Raw genomic sequence first — 17634 nt, 5'->3', positions numbered from 1 at the left:
TGTCCGTGACCCTCCATTTATCCATGCAAGCAACCAGTTGATCCATTTCCCAGCCACCAAGAAGAGTCGCTTCATCCTTTTGTAATAAAAATGCCAGGTTCACGTTCTTAAGATAACATGATCGTTTCACGTCCACTCTTCTGTCGGACAACCCGTCCGTCCATCCATTTTTTTTTTCACAAGTTCATTCTCGCAACCCTTCTTCCCCTGAATATTAAAGCTCGAATGCTCCGTGATTTACAAGACATTGTCGGCCAGAGAAAGATACTTTCTCCATTCCCAATACGAGGCAGACATGTGCCAAACTATCACAACAGAGGGATGATGTGTGAAAGTTGCAGATTATTTACAGCTGTTGGCTTCACTGTCGGGTTTGAATAAGCACTCCTGAGCAGGATCATGTTGACGGACGAACCATTAAGGCTTGGAAGCGCTCTGGATGAAAACGGCAGTACCCTCTGGCCTACTTTCATGTCGTTATTCATTTTCATTGAATCTTCACATTGCAGTGGGATTTTTTTTTTTTTTTTTACCTTCAGCCTCTGGGCTAAATCCTCATGCCATACAGATAGTTGGCAGTAGTTTGAAGAGGTAACGTACAAATATTTCTTTACTGCACAAAAGCAGATTCTTTAAATGCAGTAGCATGTTGAGGCAGTATAACACAGATGCATATACTGCGCATTGAGGTGTTAATTAATCCCACTTGGGTTCTCGCAGTCTTTGCCCCTCTGTATTAGCCAATTAGCCGTATTTGTAATAGTCGTATTGCAACTGAGTAATTGTGCCATCTCAACAATGACCTCAATAATAGTTGGTCTACACAGAGGATAAAGAATTTATGACTGAGTGGTTTTAACCCTTTGCTTAAAGTGGTAAAAGCAATGGAACATCAATGCTAATTAGCATTAAGCTAAAGGGGTCTGATTCCCTTTGTTGTGAATAAATACCACTTGAGTTCTAAGCAGTCCTTGCCAATTTGTATTAGCCATATTTGTAATTCTTGTATTGCAGCAGGGCATTTGTGTGATTCATTGGAATTAATAATGACTTCTCAACCCCAACCTTAATTGTAGTTGTTCTTTGCAGAGGATAAAGAATTTATGACTGAGCGGTTTCAACCATTTGCTTAAAAGGGTAAAAGCAAAGGAACCTCAATGCTAATTAGCATTAAGCTAATAGGGCATAATTCACTGTATTCACAGTATTGCCTCTGGTTACTTTGACAGTAATCTTTACCATGGGCCAATAAACAGCTTGTAGCTGATTCCACATTTTTTTGTAATTGTATATTTGTTTGTTTTACTTGTGCAGGGCTTGAATCTGTACTTGTAATTTTATCATAGTCTTTCTTTTAACAAATGGCTGCAGTTCTACTTAGCCAGTGAGTATTTTGACCTTAAGAACTTTATGGATCTTTTTCAGAACGTCACTTTAGGGCACAAGGTTTCTGGATGATGCCATGCGGTCGAAACTGTGTTCTTCGGTGCTTTTTTTTTTGCGGTCCAGATCTCGTTTTTTTTTTTTACTTTCCGGTCACGGTTTGGGCCAACTTGCAGCACCTCGACGGACCTCAAGAGTCCACTGCCCTCCCATTCAGATTTCTCTAACTCACTTCCCTTTCTATTCCATCTTCCGTCACGCTCCCTGCGTGATTTCATTTTGGACGCGGAATGAAAAGCAGATGAAAATTGTGAAATAATCCAAGACTCGCTCTGGCCGATGTCAGAAATTAGAGACGTTACAAACGTTTGGGACGAAATGTTTTGACTGAAGGGAAGGCATTTTAACACATCGCTGACACGTACGAGCAAACAATGAGACGTAATCAAACTTTGTTATTGTAACACAAAGCAGAGGGCGCCGCAAGATGCTTTATGGGATGAATCAGATGTAACGTCACCGCGGAAGCGTCAAAGACAAGCATCGGGACAACTTTCGGAGCAACAGATGTAAAAGCCCTGATAAGACATCACATAAAAGTAATGGGGTTATTTGTTATGGCCCGATAAGTAAATGTTGGCATGTCGCACGCGGAACTGCTGCTGCTCGCCCTCATCAAACGAGATGCTGGTGATGGACTACATTCCCATGAAAACAAAAGGTTATAAAATATAGTGTAAGAAATACAATATGGGTATATAATTGATAAGTGCTTTAGAACCTTTTTTTCTTGTTGTATTTCTGTCTGGCCTGTGAGAAGATCGCCTGACTGACAATGTACTGCAAATCCATAAAAAACGTTGCATTTTGAAAAGGAGGCACTAAAACACAAGTTCGCAATTTCCATGTTCCAATTTATTTGCCATTAATTAGAAAAGAAAACAATACTGTTTATGTCTGTTAAGTACACCTGATGTCCAGACGAGGTTTCGGGTTTTCAGAATTCCGGTTAGGGATTCCCGAGTTCAATACCAACTCCAACCTTCCTGTGTGTAGTTTGCATGTTCTCCCCGAGCCTGTGTGGGTTCTCTCTAGGCCAGGGGTGTCCAAAGTCAGTCCTGGAGGGCCGCTGTCCTACAAGTTTTCCAGGTTTCTTTTCCTGACACACCTGATTCAAATGATCAGCTCATCAGCAAGCTCAGCAGAAACCTGATAACTATCCTGAGGACCGACTTTGGACACCCCTGCTCTAGGTGTGATTGGATTTGTGAATGGTTGTTGTGTGTCCTGCAATTGTCCGGCAACCAGTTCAGGGTGCCCCTCCCCCACCTACTGCCGAATACACCTGAGATAGGCACCAACGACCCGAGTGAGGATAAGCGGCCACAGAAAATGGATGGATTGAGATTTCCAGTTTAGGTGTGTGCCCAGTCGGTTTTTAATCCCCCTGAGTCCATTTCGACCCAATTTGGGTCATTGATCAAGACACATTCAACAACAAGCATTAAAAAAAAACACTTGGAAGCTAAAAATCACGATAGATTGTCAAAGCAGGTAGGGATTCAAAACGGCACCATGCGTGCATTTCTAAATGCGTGCACATGGAATTACATTATGGCAATGATTACATATGATTGACACCCAGGGGTTAATCATGTGATTTCGCCTCCAAATGACTGGATGCTACATGACCTGCAGCATACCGTTTTATCAAAGGAGATGTCATAACACGGCTCGACCTGTAGTCTGTCCTCGACGTGTAAGTCGTGCTCAGGACAAGAAAGGAGGGGTAAGAAAAAAAAGCTCGGGCAAGAAAAGTTTACGGATGGATCGGACAAACTATTTTAATCCCTGTAATGGAATTGGCATGTAAACTCATGAAGCTGGAAGTAAACAGAACGAAAATTGAGTGCTTTTCTGGGGGAAAAGCTGTGTTGAAACTCACTGTTCGTATCCCGTCCTTCGCCTCTCCCTCCCAGAGCGAACAGACCACAAGATACTTTAAAACCTTTTCCGGACCATCTCTTGTAAGCGCATTTCCCAGTTTGGATAAACACGGCAACCTTCTGGCCACAAAGAATATTTATGCTCAAACTTGAGGTTTGTTTTTTAAAGCAACAGTCGGGAATAATGCTTTTTACTCATGGGCTCCCCCTGCTGTCATGGATTATATTACACTTGCAAGAAAATTGTAACTACAAGTTGTAAATAATGCCTTTGTCAACCAACTAACCTAGGATATGGTCCAGTTCTTGAGTTTATTTCTTTTTAGCAAAAATCATAGCCTGTTTTCAATCATACATCCATCCATTCACCAATATAAGGAAAAAGTTTGCACAGAAAATTGATTCCAGGCAAAAAACAAGTGATATACGCAGCATATATAAAAAGTCTAGACACCCCTGTTCAAATAACAGGTTTTTGTGATTTGAAAATAAGCCCAATGCATATCAGTTCCAAACGTTATCCAATGGTAATGTGACTGCTAACTTTGATGATAAACACCTGCTTTTAACTCGAATGCGGTTAGGTTCAAAATTCACAACTTATGTTAGATGGGAGTCAGCACTCAGCTGCCACCTTTTTAATCCACTCTTTGATTTACCCCTAAATTGTTGTTCAACTCATAGGCCTATGGAAATTTTTCAATGACTTATCTGAGCGTCATTTTGTATAGAGCATCCTTGTCAAGATTTCTTCTCATGTGACACCATGGCTTTGACTCAGAGTGGGGGGACTCATTAAAAGGAGAGAACGTCACCCGCACTTGGCGGCTACGACTTGGCCAAGAGAGTGATGCTGCTTTCATCTCTTTCCATGTGCTTCTTATGCTGCTGCGAAACTGCTCCCTGCTAGATATTATCAGCAGGCACCGGTCAAGTGAGTGGGCGGTGAGGTGGTTGTGGTGGATGTAGTAGGGCTCTTTTTTCACGTCTTCCTCTGGTTTCAGCACTGTCCAGATGCAGTGTGAGCGGGTCAAAGGGTAGGACTTTGCCCGTGGGTGGGATGCTTCGTCAATGGATTAAAAAGCTTTTTTATCACCGTGTGGATTGGCACTTGGAGATAATGTCTTCATCTGAAAGAGGGGGCAGGAGGGTTGATGGGCCACCAGCACCAAACGGGTGCAGGATGCCATATTGTCTTTTTTTTATGTTGCTTGTTGCTGACCAGCTACATATTTTTAACTCAAATCATGGCATGTTTCTAATAATTTATATTTTGCCCCCTGTTAATCTCTGGCCAAAAATGTTTGAAAAGATGTCTTAGTAATATTTCAGACTGTCAGTTAAAAAATTGCACTGAAATCAAATGTATAAGGGAGAAAATGCTGCTTTAATTATTGCCTAAGAGGTAGTTTGTAATATTTGCCCTGATTTCTTGGTAAATGTAGTTCTTATCCATTCATCCATTCATTATCAGTAGTCTCTTATCGTCACTCGGGTCAGTGGCTTGCTGGTGTCAATCCCAGGAGTCTTCACGCAGTAGGCGGAGGACACACTGGACCGGTTGCCAACGAATCACAAGGCACACAGTGACAACAACCATTCGCACACCCAATCACACATATGGACAATTTTGAGTGTCCAATACACCTGCCGTGCATGTTTATGGAGTTTTGGAGGAAGCTGGAGTGCCCAGAGAGAACCTGCGCAGGCACGGGAACAACATACAAACCCCACACTGGAAGGCCAAAGTGAGCTGGATGTGGATAAACTCAGGACTCTGTACTTTAGTTCTTAAATTCAGACAAAAAAATATGTAATTATTCCAGCCGAAATTACTTCAGAAATTATTTGTAAATTTGGCCAAATATTTTCAGTAAAATTCTCAGCACATAAAGAAGGAGCCTTGAGGTGAGCTACAAAAAGGTTTGGAGGCAGTTGAAGATGATGTTACAGGTATGCCATGCTAATAAACGTGGACCAAAATCGTATATAAAGTTTTCCTTGCAAAATTGACTTGGCCTTTTGAACTCTACTAGGAAATAGTATCTGAATGACCAATGATTTGTTTTACAGTCGATTTTTGAAAGATTAGTCCAAGTTTCTCAGTGAGGCCTCCACTTGGAGGCTTTCGGCCATGTTTTATTCCCGGACAAACCAAACATGAAATTTTAAAATGTGCACAGAAGCCTTAGTAGACACAAAAAACCAAAACAAAAAACAAAAACTGCTGAATAGTGGGACTGCTTGACAACCTTAACTAACCCTCCAAGGGAAAGATGTTCGAAATCCTTGACTCTGTAAATCATCAGCCGCAAAGCGAGACGTCAACACGACATTTTTACATGCAGTCAGAACATCGATTATAATTCCGAACACACCACTCGTGTACAATATTTCTATCGCCCCCTCGGAGCTGTTGCGGCATTTCAGTGGATTATCAACGCCGCTCTTAAACGCTTTCAGAGTGTCGACAGTACTGTATTTTTTTCAACCGTGACATTTAATACGGTGAGTAAATCACTCCAGAGACCCGTTATTCCGCCAGGAATGCAATTACATACTTTCAAATAAAAACTTGAAAGGGCCCAACAAGTTTTAAAACGCAGTGTGCGCTCACGGGACGGCGGGCCAGGAATTCCAAGCAGTCGGAATATGCTAACATCCCTTGTGTGGGCAAAGGAGGAGTGAGGAGGGGGAGTGTGTTTGAAAGGAGACTAAACCAAAATGCCTGGTGACGGCCTATAACTTTTGAAGTTAGCAGGGAGGCTCTCCGTATTAGTTTGGAGGCAAGTGAAGGTAACATGAAGGCGAGCAAATTTAGCAAAGAGGTTAATATCACAGGACTTCGCATATTAGCACAGAAGCTAGCAAATTCAAGATGAAGCATGTTGCTTTAAACGGGATGAACTGGTAATGTTAGCATTTTAGCTCTGCATCTTATAGAAGTAGCTTTCAAATTTAGCACATAGCTAGTTAGCGTTCTAACTTAATCCCTAGTTAGGGTTAGGGTTAGCATGGATGTCAGCAGGGCAGGCACATAGCATGCAGGCTGGCTGTGTTAGCACAGACTAATGAAGTTCATCCAGATTTTTCCGGTTAGTTCATAAGTTCACCTAGTTAGCATGGAGGGTAGTAAAGTTCATGCTCAGCATGTGAGCGCAGGCTTGTAAAAATAACACATTGGACACTAGCCGGATCAAATTTTGAAAAACTCTCTGAGCGAGCAACGGTTCTTTTACGACGGTTTGACCAAATTCAAAGTGTTGTTGAAATGTGCCATTCGGTCATTCAGAATGCACCAAAAAACAGGACTGCCGGAGCATGCAATGGCGCTAGAACTGAGGACATCGTGCATTTAGTATGTCTAGCACAGATGGAAAGAATTCAAGCACAAGTTACTGGTTGTTCTAAAGCAACGGAGTGAATTTTCAAAGCTATCAATATTCGCGTCTCGGCTCACCATGTTAGCACAGAGGCTAGCCAAGCAACTCAACATCTGTGAACTAGAGGAGCTTGACATTAAGCATTCACTATATCCTCTGCTTCTGCCCATGCATCTCTTTTTCATCAGAAATAAATGATTAAGACAACAAGGTGTAAAAGCAATGACTCAATCCTGATGTAATACTTCGAGACACATTCTGGGATTTAACTTCCCGCGGGCTGTTTCTTTGGATTTTGGCAGCGGACGCATGATTAGCTCACCCCTCAGAGATCCTGGAATGCTGTCACCCAGGTTTTAAGAATCGGTCGCTGCTCCGATGCGTTGCCATGCTTCACATGCGGAAAAATTATGATGCAGTTGCCGCCTCCGGGTTCCACCCCGGACCTAATTATTAAAGATGGAGCACTTTGAAGGGAAGATCCTGAGGGTGAGCGCTATGCAATTGCCTTAGCTGGAACATTTGGCGTCAAAGCCACGGTCAAAGTAACCTAGCAAAGCTCAATATTTCACAAGCCTATGATCGTACTAAATTTCACATTTTCACGCCTCCTTAAATGTTATTATCTCATGACCTGACCTTTTGTTCCCTAAAATTGTGATCTTTTCTACCATTTACCCTAAATTCAATCCAGTGAAAAAATACATATTTGTTCGGCTAGGTAGCTACTGAATTATTCAGACGCAAATACCGCTTAAACGTTTTTCCTACCGAGTTCCTAAAAGTGCAGATTCATGTTACCTGTGCTAGCAAATCTATCTCCTATATAAGAAGCCAGGGTGGGGTGGGGTGGGGGTCTGGGGAATCTGGCTAACTGAAGCCACATTTCCCCATGCTTGCCAGTGCGGCCCTTGGGGTTACCGTTTGTGACATGACACAAATTTTCCGCTGACAGCGAAACGAATAAATAAGCAAACAATTCCGAAAAAGGGCTTTAAGGCTGATTGTGTGTATTCCTGCTCTTAAGCGAAGACCCCGGAGGCTTCTGGCCCATGTAAGCGTAGCGAATGGTACCACTAACAATGGATATTCTTTTTCCGACAAATGCCGTGTGGAATATAAGCTGAAATGACCGTTAGTGTGTTTATTCAAGATCGGGTGTCACTTTATCATCCTCAGAGAAAATCACTCAATTCGTTGTGTTAACACGTTGGACGTTGTACAACCACCTATGTCGAAAATCAGGGTATGAATGTTTTTCTTTGAAAGTTAAACAAACACATTTTATTGTTGTGTTTTTGGTTCGTCTCAATTTTAATTGTTTTTGAAAGGAATGCTTAAAATGGGTAAACAAGAACGTGTTTTGTCTGATTAGGATTTTTTTTTTCCCCACCGGAGTAAGCAACATCTTCCGTCACAAGGAGGACCACCGAGACCTCTTCGCCTCGCCATGGCGACTGCCCCAAATGCGCCGTTGGTTGGCATTGGTTCGGCTGCCAAAATCCCTTTCCTTGCGCTGCCTGTTTTCCCTCAAGTACCTTGTGCCCAACCCTCCCTCGGGGAGCCTTGTGATCAGCAAGGGGAATCGGAGCGAGGAATAACAGGGAAACTAGGGCAACTCGGTGGTTACCACTTCCATCCGTCTTTGGGAGCAGCTGTGTTTAGAAATTGTAAAATAGTGAGTGAAATAGGCGAGGCAAAGCAACTTTATTTCCAGTATGTAGCACGTTTCTTACACAAGTCAACTCGGTGTGCTTCACACACCAAAAGCGCAACATTTAAAGGCATTAACAAAATGATCAACTGAAGACTTTTGCAAAGTAATCAAAAGTAGCTTATGAAAATGAATACTAAAGAAGGAAATGCTTGCGAATGTTCATGAACAAAGCAACCGCCAGTCTTGTAGTTCTCAAGAGAGGTTTTGGTCTTGAGGTCGGTCTCAAGACGACTTTTTTAGGGTCTTGGTCTTGTGTTGAAATTGAAAAACTTGGGATTGGAAATGTTCCAAATAAACAAAGAAGTTACCCTACATTTGAGATTCATTTCATTGTGGTGTATAAAAAACTTGAACTGAAAAAGCGTATTTCTTTGTGAAAAAATATTTTTGTTTGTCTGAGTTCTCCGATATATGCAGTCTTGGTCTTTTCTGTCTTAACCTTCAAAAGACTTTGTTTTGTTTCGATCTCAATATGCGAGTCTCAATCATGCTTTTGTTGCGTCTGGTAAGGTCTTGGCTACAACATTTGCCAAATGTTTTTTGTTTATTGTCATGGGTTGTTAATGGTTGGAAAAGGTCATGAGAATGTTCGCAAGACTTTCAGAAACAGTGCAATGTGTCAGAAACAGTTCTTGTCACCGAGAAAAAAAATTGTAGAAATGATCATTTCGGCATGTTCGCCAACTTCAAATGTGTCCATTACGACGCCCAGCGCTAGTAATGGGACCTTTAGCTCTCGAAAGGAAATCGTTCAATCATAGACTTTTTACTAAAAAAGGCTGTTCGAATCACTGTCTTTTTTTTTACATATATTTTTGTTTCGGCTTGCATTCGTTGGTACACTTTTTCGCGACAAGCTGGGTCAATGACACCCAAGTGCTTGTATCCAGTCGATGTTGTTTTGTTTTTGTTGCAGTCATTGCAGAAAACCCCGCTTGATCTAGATATGATGTAGAAAATTTCAAACATACCTTCAAGACCGCCATCATTCGCGATCTCAGCAGTTTATCATCTTTTTGCATAACCATGCTAGAGTCACCTGCGTTAGCTAGAAATTAGCGCTCAAACTCCTTAACGTGATAAATCATTATTTCAAGTAGTACTTCCGGTATTACCTGTTAAAAGCTTTCTTTTTTCTTTGAAGTTGTAGGCTCTTCTGTGTCTTCGCTGGGCCGTTTCCCCCTTCCCAAATATATTTTCCAAAGACATTTTATTTTGCTATACTCTGTGGGTAAAGTTTTGGCTCTCAGTTGAACAAAACGAAACGAAAAGAATCCAGTCAGTTAGCAAAATAAACGTTTGGAATAAATTTCAAATCCAGATAATACATTCAATGGAAATAATTATATTGGGTGTGGCTCATGCGGCCTGGTACTAAGTGATTAACGGACCGGTACTGGGCCCCGGACTAGCGGTTTCCAAAGGCTTCCAAAAAGTTGATTATCAATGTTGTCCCCAAACGTAGCGGCACTTTCCCCAGAATGAGCGAATTCACCGCGTAGTTTTCTTAACAAACCTTTCCGCTTGGAAAACAAGGACAACAAACATGCACAGAAGCTGCCTCACCTCCGTCACAGAGCAAGCATGACATCAGCGGGCAGCCATCTCGCTGTTTACGTGCGTTATTTTCGCGGTTCCATTACGCTTGACTCTGCGTTGCTCTTAGCCGCTCAGGAGGAAGAGTGCAGCTCGAGCAGCCGTTGTTAATATTGGCTGCATCTGCTGCAAACCAAATAACGGCGGGTGGTCACCTTTCATCATAGAATGACGGGAATCGGGAGCAGGGATAGTGGACTCGAGAAGGGTGGGAGGGTTGTAAGGTGAAACCTTACGATGTATGCCACATCCGTGACATTGTCGCCTAAATTCCGCTCTGTGTCCGTATTCCATCAATCACAATAAACCTTGAGGAAGAAGGGCTTATGCCACATAGTTGGAATGTGAGGTTTGTAGACCCCAGTGCTGCGGTTTTGGCAAATATAGACCAACATTTCTTTTAACTTGATTTTCTTTGGAGATTCTTTTATTGTTATTGCTGTGTTTTTTCTATTCTTTTTTCAATCATTTTTTTCATCAAGTCAGAAAATGAAAGGGATGCATTTACTTCTGTATTTGTTTTTGTATTTCCTGACACACAAATTAATTAAGAACATTTTATATTTAAAGTAGGCAATATAGTAATTTTACTTGTGTTTTTTTAAATACAGAAAAGCACAATTCAGAGAGATATTTTACCCTCAAATTGTAAAAACGTTTTTTTCTCAAGCGATAATTGTATGCACTGATAATAAAAATATATTAAAGTGTAAATTGTTTTCCTTCTGTAAACTTGTATAAACACCAAATCTGTCCTCATCATTCGTCAGTCCAACATTTTTTTTTAATGCCAAAGCAAACTGGAAATTTTAGTCCGTTGGTCTGTTGTTTTGTTTTGCCTACGTTTCCATTTGTCAACATCACCACAGATAGGCACGCCTCCGTCATTCGTAGTTTGTCGACAAAATGGACAAAACAGAACAAGACAAAAAAAAGAAATGTAAATAAGACTCCTATGAAAAAAGACTTAAAATGAAAAATTGAACTTTTTATTTAGAATTTGCAATTTGATGATGAATCCACCTTAATTGAGGAAGTAGGAACTATTGTGGGCTAACTCCTTTTTTTTTTTTTTAATTAAGAGAATAAATGAGTAGCTAAAAAAAAATTGTAGAAAAAGATATAGAAAATATCATTCAGGTCAATACTGGTTTAAATCAAGTTTTATATTAGAGCACTTTTTATCAGAGCAATACCTGGGCCAGCTCCCATTTCCAAGATAGCCCCACCCATGAAAGTAGCTACTTTCAATGTTGTAAGTCGTAGAAAATAGTGCTTTTGCTTGGGCGCCATATATCTTCAGTTAGTTCAAGTGAAAGCGATTAATCATCCTTCACAACATTCCGATGGATGCTTTCAATAAACTAATATCTGAGGAAAATCGCAATTTCTGTAAAACCAAGTTTTGAGAATCATCACCGCCGTAAAAATCAAGATATAAATCCGTCAGATATTACAGCAGTCATAAAACTTTACCTCACCGCTGCAAAATGATGAAAACGTAGTTAGCCTGCTCTAGTTCTGGCCTAATTATTACTGGCGATATGTATTTACTAGCTATCGGATCAGTATCGAAAAACGTCGGAGGACACAACCGCAGGCAGGCACGTAAATCACTCGGGGTTAGAGTCCAAGCTAGCTCTATCAAATACACACAGACACAAACAACCACAGACGTGCACACACCACCACTCACTACTTCCACCCTACCCGCAGTCTATTTCAGTCCGGACAGTACCCGTGCAGACACCACATGTTCCACCGCATACAGGGTGCTGTGTCGATGGAGAGGAGGCCAGGACGTGGTCGGCTAGATCAGTGGTTCTCAAACTGGGGTCTGAGAGCCATAACTTGGCAAAAATGTAGCCACAGATTACTGAACATTTTAGGGGGGGGGTGGAATTGCATTTAGGATTGTACATTGCGTTTGTTTAATTAGCAAAACTCCCGGACTAGAGGATGGGATGATTTGGGGGTAGTCAGCACGGTGTGTGGTGGGGGTACATTTCGTAGTGCTATCTCGCAGCTGTTCCACTCGGGACATTGAGGTCTCCCGGCATAAATTTCACTGATATCACCTCCATCAGAGGCCCATAAACCTGATTTATTATAAATAGAACTCTCGTGTGTTTACGGCACGCATTCTTGAGCCGGCAACATCTTTCAAAGTGAGCATTTGCAGGTGCTCTGGCTCGGCCTCCGTGGGGCAGGAAGAACAAGGGGGGGGGGGGGGGGGGTGCAATGGAAGAAAAGGACAGGATAAATGATGAAGGTGATGAGCTTGGGAAAACATGGCAGCTATTACAACAAGGGTTTTACTGAGCATCAAAGTATTTACCGAAGTTTATAAATGTAGTAATTCTCAAGGCACTCCCTAATCATAAATATGCAGGTGGTATCCCCGCAAGGCTACAGATGCAGCAATCTCTCTCCGGTAGGTTTATTGTTTCAGGTTAGAGCTAGGGTTAAGAGTTAGGATTGGGGTTATGTTGGGATTAGGGTTCAGTTTAAGGGTTAGGATTAACGGATCGGGTTAGGGTTAAACTCTGTGCTAGTTAACTGGCGCTGTTTTTCTAACTTCCTTTTGTTTCATTGTTGTTGTCGATAGATGCTAAATCAGTTAAAATTCGCTACATTTTCAGATGCGTAACAAAACGAGTCACTTTTGGCAAAGAAATAACATGTAAAAATTTCACATACGTGACCTCGATTATACCCAACCACTATTTTGTGATTTGTGGCAAAGGCTAGCTAGTATTTAGCTAAATATCATTTGGGCTAGCTTGCTAGATCTGTACACTGAGGTAGCCAGGCGTGTATTTTCAATCAGGTTTTAATTTTTATGAACCTCAGGGGTTATGACGAAACAATGAACATTTCTGAGTAATGCTGTTATTTTTCTTATATTTATTTGGCCACATTTGACTTTTTGTGGCCCTTCAGTGATTCACACATTAAACCGCTTAACAAACCACACATTTCCATTTTGAGCCTTCCTTTGGAAAGTATTTCCGGAAAACTAATAGATGTCCAAGACTGCCTTAAACACTTGAAAGTGGAAGTGGTAGCTTTGTGAAATAGTAGAATTAAAGTTTGCTATATTCCGTTCCCAAACAGCTGTGCCAGAAAACTGGTTAGCGGTTAGCAAACATATTGATCTGTAGTAAATATTTTTCACCGGCATGTAAAAAAAACTCTTTAACCATAGCATTGCGCAATTGTTCCAGAAGCACCTGCTATGACATGCAACGTGGCTAGGATTGGTATTTATTTACAAGGGATCGCACACGCACATATGCGCACACAGGCGAAACACACGCGCACACGCACTAAGACCGTCATGTAAACAAATACCCACAATCGTCCACAATCTGGCTTGTGTTTGCTTTCTGGCTTTTTTCTTTCGCAGGGTGGAAATATTTAGCCCTGATGAAACCTGCATCTGGACGACCACAACCCCTCAAATCAAATAAACCAGGGAGCTCTATTCTTTTCTCTTTTTTTTCCCTACTCCCTCTTCCATAAAACCCATCAAGAGGAATGCTGGTAATCCATGTCAACTCCTCCATCATGTCTCTCATTACCAGCCATATTGTTCCCATTAGGCCTCAATATCCTCAGCTCCTATCAAGGGAACGGAACAAAAAGTTCTGCCTTTAGGGGTACGATGCCTTGTCACTGGGCTAGTATTTTTAAACTACTTAGCTAATCTTTTGAAAATGTAGAAAGCACAGTTAAAAGATTGGCCCTATGGGGCACATGGTTGTAAACGGCAGTTACGGACCCCTACTGTACCCTTGCTTCTGGTAGTGTGGGTTACCCTCAGAATTGGTAGATGTACCCCCAGATAAACTGAGAAACTTAGGTCTTCCTTTCAGTTCTAAAATAGGAGGCAAATGACTGTCCCTATGGACTACAGTAGCACAGACACTTCCTGGAGTGAGTTCATGATCTGGAACGGTACCCCTTTTACAAAGCATATCATGTGGTACCCTAAAAAATACCGCAGCGTACAACGGAAATAGCTCCATAGCAGAAGATCACAAACCGTCAGATCCGTTCAGATCCATCCACAAGGTCTTTTTAATATTTGCAGTCCACAGACACACATACGGAGATATGGGTATGGCCACCAAAGCTCTTGGTCAAGGTTAAGGAAATATCAAGATAATTGCAGGGCTGAACAGGACGTGAACTCTGCTGCCACATGAACGTGAGTCGGCCTCGCATGTGCAGTGGCCCTGACCTCGTCACCACTTCACTCCGTAGACTGCAAGCCGCATTTTGCATCGGAACTTTGAACAACAGGGAGTTTCATGGTGTGGTTTGGGAAAATCCCCAGATAGTCCTCTGATGTGGAAGCTGTCATATCTTATTTTAAGCCTCCACAGCACATTGGCCATGCTCGTTGTTTTGGCAATCTGTCACGTACGACGTCTCTGCCATTCAAATGTCAGTAAGATCCAAGAATTTGTTTAGTGCAGTTGCCCCGTGCTACAGCAGGCAGACAGAGATATAACTGATTGATCGTCTCACTTTCAAAAGTGATGGTACTGAGTATTGGTACTGTTTGCCATGCTTTTCTTTAGCTTCATTGGTAAAACCGTACCATGTTTGTAGGTACTTCTATAGTCAGTTTTTCCCCAGCTCATTTCCACCAGTGTATACCTTTTCTAAGACCCCCAAAAAGATATACGTATGGTTCACAAAGTTCAAGTGTTCTATCACAGATTGTTTTGAGGTTAGCATGTGGATAAACATCTACTTCTGACTGCCCAGGTGCAATCTACAGTGTACCAGGTACCCCTGGGATCATTTAGGCTAATGTTTGCACCTTTTATAAAGATTTTCAGGTTTATTCCCCGAGATACATTTTCTACGCTCAAAAATCTGCATGTATGTTCACAAGATTCAAGGGTACAACAAGTTGTCTAATCCCAACAAGAGTAAAACGGGTAAACATGGAGTCTACACCAAGCAGCCCTCACACATGGCGGCACGACTCTTCCCACATCTGGATAGACATGGCAAAGCTCTTAAGATCGTGAGTAACTGTGGCTTGCCATTTTATTTTGAAAGTTACCACATGTGTCTCTTCTAATGGAACCGCACTACTTGATCTGGGCTTGAGGTGACCAGGCTACAGTTTTAGTCATGCACGTACACAGATACATGGGAGATGAAGAAGCGCATTATGGCCAAATTGGAATATCGTAACAAAATGGACAAAAAGTCACAATTTTTTGACATCTTTGGGAGGTTCCAGGACACCTGGAATGCAGTTCGTAGATTAACAGGAACTCTCTGTGAAAAAAAAAAAAATGAACTGTGGCAGCCACTTGAACAATTTTGCTCAAGTTTGACCCTGACTAAATGACCAAAACAACAATGTGGAAACAAAAAGAACAATTTATTTGGATCTATTTTACAGTTGCATCTTTTGTAGCTGTTAAGAGTGTATAAAGTTTCCCTGAAATCTTGGCATAAACAAGCAGCTTTGGCAAAAACTTTCAAATTTCATTTATGACGGTCTTTAACCTGACAAAATAGCCAACCCCAAAAGATGGCAAAACAAAAATCCCATGTTGTTAGGTGTGTCCAGGGTCCCTGGTGAGCGTATAGAACGTTTCCCTGGATCATTTGGCCCCAAAAAAGAGGTGGTGGCAACAACTTCTAAGCAGGGCGCAAACTCCAAATAAATTTTGCCAAAGTATTTTTTATTATTGCCCTTTTTAGGTGGCGGCAAGTGTGTGGAAACTTCCTCAGTCTTCCTACCGCAAACCATGACCTAAAAAAACGGACAATTTCGCAAAGGTTCTTACCAACTGAAGTGATTTTATTGAGCGGCTGTTTCTCGGGAGCTGAACCTCACACAGGAAGGCAAAGAATAAATTAGCTTTAGTGTGTGAACAAGCACTTGCTTATTGACTTGAGGTGTGCGTGTGTGGTAGTGGTGGTCATGGTGTGGAGTGCTGGGGCTAAACTTTATTAACCTGGCCTGCACTGAATGGGAGACACCTGCTGTTGGCACTTAGGCTGTCATTACTGCTCTAGAGAACTGCAGGGAGGGCCCTGGTCGTGCCCAATCCCGCCTGCTGCTCCATTGTCCCGCCGTCCTTCAGCCAACAATCAAGTGCCACCATGTTTACAATGAGAATGCTTCTCATTGGCTATCGTTGCTAAGATGACAAAACTTTGCTTGTCAGCGATCAAAATTGCAAAGCGGAAACCACCTGACTCCGGTTTAGCTCCCTTTTGTCCGCCGGTATAAACGGGGGCGCCGCCTTCGATTGACCTTTTTTTTTGGGGGGTGACGTTGCCACCAGTGCAGCGGGCGTTGTTGAAAGAATGAAACTATACAATGCGGACAAAAAAGCAGCAGCACTCTGGACGGATAAGGAGCGCAGATGGGGAGTCATTGTCAGCTTGAAGTGAGTCCGGTTGGACGCAGAAGATAAGCGCTGACCTTCTGATTTCACTCACATCCCTGTCAGCTAGGAATTCTCCCTCACTACTTCCTGTCACTTACAGATGCTCGGTTGAGAGGCGGCTGTGGGAAGCTTAGGGATTATCCCAATTAAATGCAATTTAGATCCCATTCCACAAGAAGGGAAGAGCTTTAATACTGGAAACAGACATAAGATCCTTTTATTGTCATTTGAACCTAATTTCAGTGAAGCACCATAAAAAACAGTCTCCTGTCAGATGTTTTTGAGAACCCATATATGATGGCTACACATATCCGGGGTTCTTTCCATAGAGTTTGTTTAAAAAAAAAAAAGGCAAGCATGCCAAGCCACTAGGAGGCAGTAGAGAAGTTTTTTTGTTGTTGTTTTTTTTTTTACATCAACTTACAAGAACAACTAGCACCATATTTTGCACACGAAAAAAGCAAAGCCAAAAAAAGCAACCAAAAGAAAAAGGAAGAAGCCGGGACAAAATTGAGAATGTTTAGTTACTATCAATAAGATTTTTGAGTCAGGTGGTTTGGAAGCTTTCAACACCTATCACCCAGACTTGACATTTTGCCCCAAACATGAAGTAAAAATACAATCCTGACCAGTTTTAGGCCCATGACGTTCAGAAAGCTTCAACAACCATACAAGGACAGACCTGGAAAATTCAATTTACTCATTCACTGCCAGTGACGGATATAGACGTCAAACATCCGGTTCAATTCGGCTGAAATTGAAGGAGTTCAAAATAAACAAATAGTCACTTTTCCATCAATTTGTCTTCACCAAATATATTTTTCACATCCGCAAAAGGTTTTATACTATTTCAGAGAAATTAAGTAAGCCACGTCAAGTGTCGCTGTCAGAGAAGGTCCAAGTGGGGGGGTGGATGGGTCCCTATACTGAGTGACACATCCTCTAAAGTGCATGGTGTCAATGGCTGACTTTCAGCAGAGCAGATAAAGACCCAGCTATCCCCGGCTCTTTATCGTCTTTTCTGCCATTACGCCGACAGCCGAGAGGCGCGCCTGGATGCTTGAGCGCGTCCGCAGCTAAAAGAAGTATCTGCGAGCCCAAGCGGGATAAGAAAGGGTGGGAGAATTTCGCCAACCTAGAGCTGTATTTATTTATTTGCTCCACTTCAGGAAATTGGG

Source organism: Hippichthys cyanospilos, chromosome 14, assembly GCF_059441005.1.
Source record: "Hippichthys cyanospilos isolate Australia breed blue-spotted pipefish chromosome 14, RoL_Hcya_1.0, whole genome shotgun sequence".
Lineage (NCBI taxonomy): Eukaryota > Metazoa > Chordata > Actinopteri > Syngnathiformes > Syngnathidae > Hippichthys > Hippichthys cyanospilos.
The sequence above is the reverse complement of the archived record's forward strand: the minus strand, read 5'-3'. Positions refer to the sequence as shown.